Raw genomic sequence first — 10,095 nt, 5'->3', positions numbered from 1 at the left:
ACCTCATCATGACCTTCAATAGTCACTGATAAGAGAACTAAATTTGTTCTCAAAAACAATAAGATGTCTATTTAAGGCCTACAAATGAGCCTCAACTCCGATAATCTTTTCATCGAGTTTTCTAGTGTCGAAACATTCTCCTTCTTCCCCAAGGATTCTACAACAAATAGGTGGGTTAGAAGAAGATTCTATTACCTTAATTTTGTCTTATTTCTTAATATCATCCTTTCGAACCTTCTGCTCCTTCTCATAAACAACCTTCTCGCCGCATTGTGATTTTGACATCATGCTCAAATCGAAACTCTGATACCACTTATCACAGGCCTATATTTCTTAGGTGTCGTGGGAAAACAAAGGTGGGATTTCACAGCTCTACGTAAGCCTGGTACTAACAAAAAATAACACTAATATGCAGTAGCAAAATTGTCTCTAAAATATTCCACACAAACAGCGAAATAGAAGACAAAATAAGATAGCAAGTTTGGGAGGCAACTGTCAGTTTTCTCTTTGTATTTCTCTAAGTGTTCTTCCATAAGTGAACTACATATATTAGCTTATAAAATCTTTAAATAAATGATAAAAATGAAATAGGACAATGTCCCAAGAGAAAAGACCAAAAAAGAAGTCTTCACAAAAGTCTAAAAGTTTGTGGGAAAGATAGTAACTTTATTTCCTGAAATTGGCAAACATCCCTATCACCCTAGCCGACTGGGCAGCTAACGCAACAAGCGTCCTGTGATTAAATAATGTCATATGATTACACAATAAACACACATTCTTCGCCTTATCCGCCCCACCAACTTGTCTGTCTTGCTTTTCGGATGGTCCTCCGGTTTGCCTTGCAGCTTTCTCTTGGTGCTTTTGGGCAGAAACCATAGCACTTAATTTACTCAACAACGGACAATAACGAGTAGCATGAGTAGTTTCACCATAATGTAGCAACCTGCATTATGAGGAACCCTTTTCTTGCGATTATCATAATTCTTTCGGAAATTAGAAGGCTAGTTCGATTGTTACCTCTCACATTGCTGCCTGAGTTCGGAACAAGTTTGCATTTGTTCCAGTTGTTATCCACCTTGGGAGGAAAAATTTTTCTCCAGTTTTCCATCATCTTCCTTGCATCTGCCGGAAATCAGTAAGTGATTTGTCCACTATGATCGATTCATTAATGTCGTTGACTTGCCGCCTCTGGTGTTCTTGTTTGGACTAATGTTCGAGACCATTTGGTCAAACTCATAATTTGAAGAGTTAGATTTGTGAACTCTTTAACATAGTCACGAATAGAGGACGTTTACTTCAATTCCCTCAACTTTCGACGAGCCTCATAAACTACATATTGAGGATAAAATTGCCGCTTTAGTTCCTCCTGGAACGGCCCACAATCATCAATAGAGTAGACCTCTATCTACATATTCGCCTTTATCCTACGCTTCTACATCATAACTTTGTGGCTCAAATGAATAGGCATTGTCCGGATTTTGGCAGCTTCACTAGTGATATTGACATGCTCGAAATAGGCATTTATTTGCCACAAAAATTCTCAACATCTTCGGATTTTCTCTCACCATGAAGCTCTTTAGGCTTAAGAGACTTAATACATTTTTCACCGATAGTAACGATACCAACAACTCCCATCCCGACAGTCTCATCAACCTACCTTTCAAACCCTCAAACTCTCTATGAAGAGAGGAGAGATCTTCGATTAGCTTGAGTTCAAGGTTAGTGAACCCTACCTTGTTCACTTTCTCAAGCTCAACAAGATTACTTTTCACCTCATCAAGACATTCAAGAGTCACTGATTCAAGAGAACTAAAATTGTTCTCAACAATAACAAGACGCCTATTTAAGAGGCCTCAACTCCAATAATCTTTACATCAAGTTGTCTAGTGTTGGAACCTTTTCCTTCTTACCCAAGGATTCCGCCACAAATAGGTGGGTAAGAAGAACAATCGTTTACCTTAAATTTGTCTCATTTCATGACAACACCCTTCCAATCCTCCTACTCCTTATCATGAACAACATGTTCATTGCGTTGCGACTTTGACGTCATGCTCAAATCAAAACTCTGATACCACTTGTCACAGACCTATTTTCTTAGGTTTCATGGACAGAAAAGGTAGGCTTACACGGCTCTATGTAAGCTTAGTCCTAACACAAAATAACACTAAGTGCAATAGAAAAATTGTCTCTAAAACAATCCACACAAATAACGAAATAGAAGGCATAAGAGAGCAAGTTTGAAGGCAAGTGCCAATTTTCTCTTTGTATTTCTCTAAGTGTTCTTCCATAAGTGAACTACATATATTAGCATATTCAAGCTATAAAGAATAAAAGTGAAATGGGACAAAGTCCCAAGAGAAAAGATCAAAAAGAAAGTTTTTGCAAAATCTAAAAGTTGGTGGGAGCTGGTTTATTTGCCAAAATGGAAAACGTCCCTATCATGAAGTCAGCCTTGTCCCTTGTCTTGGAATCTGTTTGGATACTAGTCAAGGTCATTAATTTCTAACCGAGGGTTTTTAAGTTTATCTTCCAAAGCTGAAATATAATCGGCACAATGATTGAGACCCATTGAATTGCAATACAAATTTGTTTGCTTCCGAAAGAGCTAAAATTTAATGTAGCTCCTTTTGGGGTGGCACACGCTCCCCCACCTAATTTGGCGACGACCCTGATGCCACACAGTTGTAAATAAGAATGGACTTTTTCATGAAACATCCAAAAGTCCTCATACTTCTCCTATGTTGCCTCCTCCGGTGTTATTCCTTTCCAATTGATGGGGAATTGCGAGTTTAAATTTTTCCAGCCCTTGTCTTGAACCAATTGATGATAAATAATTGTCTCGATCTGTTTGTCCACAGCTGGTGGAGTAATAAATATTTGAGCTCTACCGAACTGCCCCTGATCCTTATCCTTCACGTCATCAAAATACAGTTTTAATTGACAAGCGTGGAAGATCGAATGTATCTTCAAGTGATGGGGCATCTCAACTCGATACGAAATTCTGCCCGCCTTAGAAATAATCTCGAAAGAAACCTCTTAGTGACGAATTAGACTTTGACTCACACCTTGCAGCGACTTGAATTGTCTAGGATTGAGTTTTATCATAACTCAATCCCCAATTCGGTAGTTGACTTATCGGCTTTTGATTAGCAAACTTTTTCATTTTTCTGAACTGACTTATCAAGATATGATCGTGCAAGATGAACTTGTTCCTCGCAGGATTTCTTCATATGATAAGTACCTCGACTCTTTAAATCGACATCGACAAGCATAGATTGTAGCTTATTGGGCTGCTACTCGGTAGCCAACTCAAATGCAATCTTTCCCGTCACCTCACTCCATTGTAAATTATATGAGAATTGATCTGTGTCAAGAAACATTTCTCAATCCATTTGATTGGCCTTAACATAGTGGCGCAAATAACACTTCAAGAGTGCGTTAATCCGCTTCATTTGCCCATCCATTTGAGGATGAAAGCTGGCCGAGAAGTGCAATTCTAAGCCAAGCAAACTGAACAACTTCCTCCAAAGTTCACCAGCGAATCGAGGATCTCGATCACTAATAATGTGTTTGGGTGTGCCCTAGTGTGTTACGACATCATCACCATGGATTTGATCACTTGCTTGCCAAATTCGAAAGGGTTCGGGATTATTATGGTTGTCCAATGATTTCTTGGCAATATGTAGCGGCTCAAGCAGTCTGCTCGGCACCTTCATTTGAACCTTATCTTGTTGGCAAACTAGGCAAGTACGTATATAAACCTCAATATCATCTTGCATCCAAGGCCAATAATAAGAGGACTACAATAATGCCAAAGTCATTTTCTACCTTGGGTGACCAGCCCACGTAGTATAATGACCCTCCTTGATCAAATTACGCTTAAGGTTAACCCACTTCAGAATGTACACACGTCTGCTCGTTGTGTAGAACAAACAATTCTCCTCCCAAAACTTCTTCTTTTTGCCTTGTTGGGCCAAAAAGAGAAGTTGTTTTTCCATGGGATCATGTTACATACTTTCTTTAATATCATCAATAACACTGATGCGAGTCGAACTAATAATTGCAGCCAAGGCAGCCTTGAAACTAAGTGTATCGGCGACGACATTAACCTTCTTCGGCTTGTACTAAAACGTGAAATCAAATGCAGCCAAGAAGTCTTGCCAACGGGCCTGCATAGCAGTCAACTTCTTTTGGGACTGAAAATAAGTTGTTGCGACGTTGTCCGTCTTAACAACAAAGTGAGCACCAAAGACATAATGACGCCAAGTCCTTAGACAATGTACTACGGCCTTCATTTCCCTTCAGTGAGAAGAATAGTGTCTGTCACATCATTCAATTTTCTGCTCTCAAACGATATCGGGTGATACTCTTGCACAAGGACGCCACCAATAGAAAAATTAGATGTGTCGGTATGAATCTCAAAAGCATTAGTGAAATCAGGCAGCGCCAAAACCAGCTCATCGACAATGGCTTCCTTAAGCTTTTCAAAGGCATCTTGACACAAATAAGTCCACTCCTACTCACGAATCTTTTTAAGCAAGTCGGTGAGTGGAGAAATAATAGCCAAATAACCAAATATAAAGAGCTAATAGTAATTGGTGAGGCCAAGAAAGGATCGTAATTCGGGTACCTTTGTTAGCCTCTCAATCCCAAATAGCCTCCACCTTATCTCCGTCCATCCTTATTTCACCATGGCTAATCGTGCATCCAAGGAACTGGACTATGAGTTGTGTGAAGCTGCAATTTTTTCACTAAACACACAAATTGTTATAAAAAAGACTTTGAACACTTTGCACAAGTGCTCAACATGCTCCTCCATGTTGTCGCTATAAACAACAATGTTGTCTAAATAAATGACTACAAACTAATCCAAATAAGGATGGAACAACTTGTTCATCAAAGTAAAAAACTTCCTTGGAGCGTTTGTCATACTAAAAGGCATTACCGGCCATTCAAACGCTCCATAACGAGTAACACAAGTCGTCTTAAGATCATCACCTTCGGCAATTCGGACTTGATAATAACACTTTCTCAAGTCCATTTTTATGAACACTTTGGCCTGCCCCAAACGATCAAAGAGATAGGATAATTGTTCTTTACCGTGACCTTGTTAAGGGTCTGGTAATCAATACACAAATGCAACGTCCCTTCTATCTTCTTTTGCAACAAAACGGGTGCACCAAATGGCGCCTTAAATGGCCTAATGTGTCCAATATCAAGCAACTCCTTGGGTTGCTTCCTAAGTTCTTCCAATTTTGGGGGCACCATACGATAAGGCGTCATGGCAGGTGGCTTTGCCTCGGGAACTAGTTCAATTTAGTGATCAACTTTTGTTTGTGGTGGCAACCGTTGGGAAAGTTACTTCGTCATCACATCCCTATTATTAAAAAGGACCTGCTCAATACAAGGAGGCAAATTTACTACCTTAAATGAGCTTTCGACGCCTCCGACAAGGGCAGCAGGAAAGGTTGGTTCCCTTCTCTTAAAGCCCTTAACAATCTGCATAGCGGACAAGTGCATTTCGTTTTATGTTACTCGAATAAGGGGTACCACACAAGAACCTCCGACATTGCTAATGTGAAGTTGGTTGAGACGCGGTGAAATAATTTTGTCAACCTCATACCAAAAATCCAGCCCCAAAATAATGTCAAACACATCCATTGGTGCAATAGTGAAGTCCGTCAACCCCTTCCAGCCTCCTTAATTAATGGGGACTTTAGGAGCGAAATCATGGACAGTAATGGGGAGGGCATTGACAGTTTTCAACATCGTATCACTGGCAACATAATTCAAGCAAAGGTCCTTATCCCTTTTCTTCGTTACAAAATTATAAGTTGCACCGGTGTCCACCATAATTTGAACGTATTTGTCATTCAACTTGCCATTAACGAACAGTAATTCAAGATGCCTTACACTAGCCTGATGGGAAGACAAAGCAGCAAGCGTCAAGTGATTATACAATTTCATATGATTAAATAGACCAACCCACATTCTTCATCTTATCCGCCCTACCAACATGTCCGCCTTGCTCCTCGGATGGTCTTCCGATTTAAGTTGCAGTTTTCTCTTGGTGAGTAGTTTCACCACAAATGTAGCAGCCCTCATGATGAGGAACTCCTTTCTTCTGATCCTCATAATTCTTGCGGAAATTAGAAGGCTGATTACGATTGTTACCTCTCTATCGCTGCCTCGGTTCAGAACAAGTTTGCCTTTGTTCCGTTTGTTATCCACCTTGGGAGGAAAATACTTTCTCCAATTGTCCCTCCCCTTCGCTGCATCCGCCCAACAAATCAAAAAGCAATTCCTCCACTATGATCGCTTCATCAACGTCATTGACTTGCCGACTTTGGAGTTCTTGTTTAGCCTCAATGTTACAGACCATCCAAGAAGTAGAACAATAAGTCATCGCTGGTCGAACTCAAATTTTGAAAATTAGTTTCGTGAACTCTTTCACATAGTCACGAATAAAGGACATTTGCTTCAATTCCCTCAACTTTCGACGAGTCTCATGGACTACATTTTGAGGATAAAATTATCGTTTTAGTTCCTCCTTGAACTTCCCCAATTATCAATAGAGCAGACCCATCTCTCCATGTCTGCCTTTTTCCTCCGTCACCACAACATAGCGATGTCGCTCAAATACATAGTTGTTGTCCAGATTTTCGCAGCTTCACTAGTAATATTAACATGCTTGAAACAAACATCCATTTGCCCAAAAAAATTCTCAACATCTTTGGCATTCCTCTCACCAAGAAACTTCTTAGGCTTAAGAGACTCAATACATGTCTTACGAACAGTAACGAGACCAACAAATCCCGCCCCGAAAATCTCATTAACCTGCCTTTACAAATGCTCAAACTCTCTATGAAAAGAAGAGAGAGCTTCGGTGAGCTCGAGTTCAAGGTTGGTAAACCCTTCCTTGTTCACTTCCCTAGGGATTCTGCCACAAATAGGTAGGTTAGAAGAAGAGTCTCTTACCTTAATTTTGTCTCGTTTCTTGGCAGCATCCTTTTGAACTAAGGATAGCCTCTTTGTTGCGTTGCGACTTCGATGTCATGCTCAAATTAAAGCTCTGATACCATTTTTCACGGGCCCTTCTTTTCTTAGGTATCGTGGGACAACAAAGGTAGGCTGCACGACTCTACATAAGCATACTCCTAACACAGAATAAAACTAAAATGCAGTAGCAAAATAGTCTCTAAAACAGTTCATTCAAAGAACGAAATAGAAGGCAAAATAAGAGAGCAAGTTTGAGAGGCAAGTGTCTATTTTCTCTTGTTCTCTTAGTGTTCTTCCACAAGTGAACTACATGTATTAGCTTATACATGCTATAAATAAAAAATAAAAATGAAACGGGACAAGGTCCCAATAGAAAATACAAAAAAGGAAGTCCTTACAATAGGTTGGTGGGAAAGATAGTTGTTTTGTTTCCCTAAATGGCAAATGTCCTATCACAAAGTCAGTCTTGTCCCTTGTCTTGGTATTTGTTTTTGTTGCTAGTCAATGTCACTAATCTTCCAATGTTGGAATATAATTGTCACGCCATTTGGGACTCGTTAAATCACAATACAAATCTATCCCGCTCTCGAAAGTGCTGAAATTTAATATAGCTTCTTTCATGGTGGCACATTTATACACCGTTAATGAGAGTAGTTGTTTATTGTAGACGAGAAGTAATAGGTGTTTCAGTTTCAAAATCTATTTAAACTTGGACAAGTGTGGAAAGAAGTATCAAAAATTAAATGGGAAAGGAGACCTATGGGCTTGCCAACTAAGTGGAAAAGGGGAAGGATTGAGGGGTTGAAATTATGTATCATGCTAAGGGGGAGGACGGTGCGGATAAATGTATAATTAAATGAGAAAATTAAAATGAGTGGTCATTCATCAAATTTACTAACCAAATTTGGCCATAGTTACAACTCAAAATGACCACACTTTCATTATAGTTGTTTAGCAAATTTATTAGTTCATTGAGTGATCTACCTTAGACCATTGTTGGTGGGATTTTAATTTTTTAGGATGACTATTCTCTGTAAATTTTAAATATGAATTCAATTCCTAAATTAAGTAGTCAATTCACAACATATGTAGTTTGTTATCACTAAGTTTGCAAATGAGTTATTCCATGGAATCACCTCTGATGATGTTGCGACTTTGCAAAGCACATAAAAATGATAGTTTTTGCTTATTTAGTGATAGCTAGCTTCTTGAGATTGTCTTTCAATAAAATGCACACAAACTAATTATCATGGAAATCAACTCTATAAGAGTTTGTTGATTCACGAAGTTCTATATCGTGCATAATTAACAAATAAATAACATGCTAAATTTATTGCAAACGTGAATTATTTTAAGTGAATAATATATTAAAAAAATCGAACCATCAAAAGGAGCTTATATCTATTTATTTTTTTGAAATTATTTAGAGGAGATTAGAGTTGGTTTAGATTGAAAAAATCGATCTGCAGTGTATACTTTATTGTATCAACAATGTATATAGATGCATATACATCACTAATATACAAGTAATACATTATCTATACACGAGTATACACTATTTATAGTTTTATTGAAAATAATATTTGTTGTTATATTCCTAATTTAGACTATTTTATATGGAAGGACTATTTGTAGTCTTGCTGAAAATAATGTTTGTTGTTGTATTGCTAATTTTAGACCATTTTTTATACTAATAATAATATGGCTTTATGAAATAGTTTTTTAATTAACTTAGGTTTCAAGTAGGGGTGTAAAATGGGCGGGTTGGGTTGAAATTGGAATTATTAAAAGGGCAACTTTCACATATAGCAAATAAAAAATTCATATTTGTATGCTATAGCAAAGTTTGCATAATTGCGCTCCATAGCAAACGTAGAAACTGTATAATTTGCTATACATATACAGTTGAAGCAAATTGTATAAAACGAAGTGTACAAAACGAAGAAAGAGAAAGATACTTGGGCAGAGAACTGTATAAAAACGAAGTGTATAAAATGAATTGTATTATTATAAGTGTATAGAATGATTATATACAATTTGAATTTGTATAAAATGAGAAAGAGAGAAAGACAAAAGAGACTTGAGAAGGAATATACAATTGAAACGAATTGTATAAAATGAGAAAGAGAGAAATTAGATACAATTTGAAAATCGTATAAAACGAGAAAGAGAGAAAGACAAAAGAAACTGGGCAGGGGAGTATTTTTATTGTATAATTATAAGTGTATAGGACGAAAATATATGTACTTTCATGTGTATATACAATTTTCTCACGCTTTATACAAACATAAACGCAATTTATACATTTCGCTTCTGTTTGTATAAGTTAGAAAGGCGAAGGTGGCGAGCGAGATTTGGGAGAGTGGCGAGCGAGATTTGGAAGAGGGGAGAGAGGGGAACAAAAATATATATATTTATACAATTTTCTCTGCTTTATACAATTAGAAACAATTTTTATACATTTGTATTTGTATAAAAAGTGAGGAAGCGAGCGAGAGATTGGAGGAGAGTGGCGAGCGAGATATTTGGGAGAGAGGCGCCTGACAATTTTTTGCAAACGTTTGCTATGGAGCACAATTAAATCAAACTCTAGCTACTCCATTTATTTTAGGCTATTAGTTTGCTATTATATACAATTTTCCCTTATTAAAATGGGTTCAATAGAAATCGGGTTGGGTCTTGACCCGCCCAAGTTTACTTTGGGATCAAATGGGTTTGATCCAAATGGGCTAGAAACAGGTTGGGTCTTGACTCGCCCAATTTGACCCGATTAATCTCAATAATTTAACATATTGATATTTAACTTTTATAACCACAATTTGAATTCCCGCTTAAGAATTTTTTGTTAAAAAAATAACAAATATATAAATAAATCCTAAAAGATGTTAAATAGATGATAATTCATTCCTTCAATATAGGAACATATATCTTAATAAAAAGTTTTAAAATGGGTTGAAATTGAAGATTGAATTGGGCTCAATTGAATTTTTTTTTCAAATGATTAAACTTGAATGAGTTGAGAATGAACTCAATTCACATTATCTTGAACCGAACTCTTAAAATTTTGAACGAATTAAATGAATTACTTGTGTTTGA

The sequence above is a fragment of the Solanum pennellii genome, chromosome 2 (genome assembly GCF_001406875.1).
Source record: "Solanum pennellii chromosome 2, SPENNV200".
NCBI lineage: Eukaryota > Viridiplantae > Streptophyta > Magnoliopsida > Solanales > Solanaceae > Solanum > Solanum pennellii.
Note: the sequence above shows the minus strand (reverse complement) of the source record.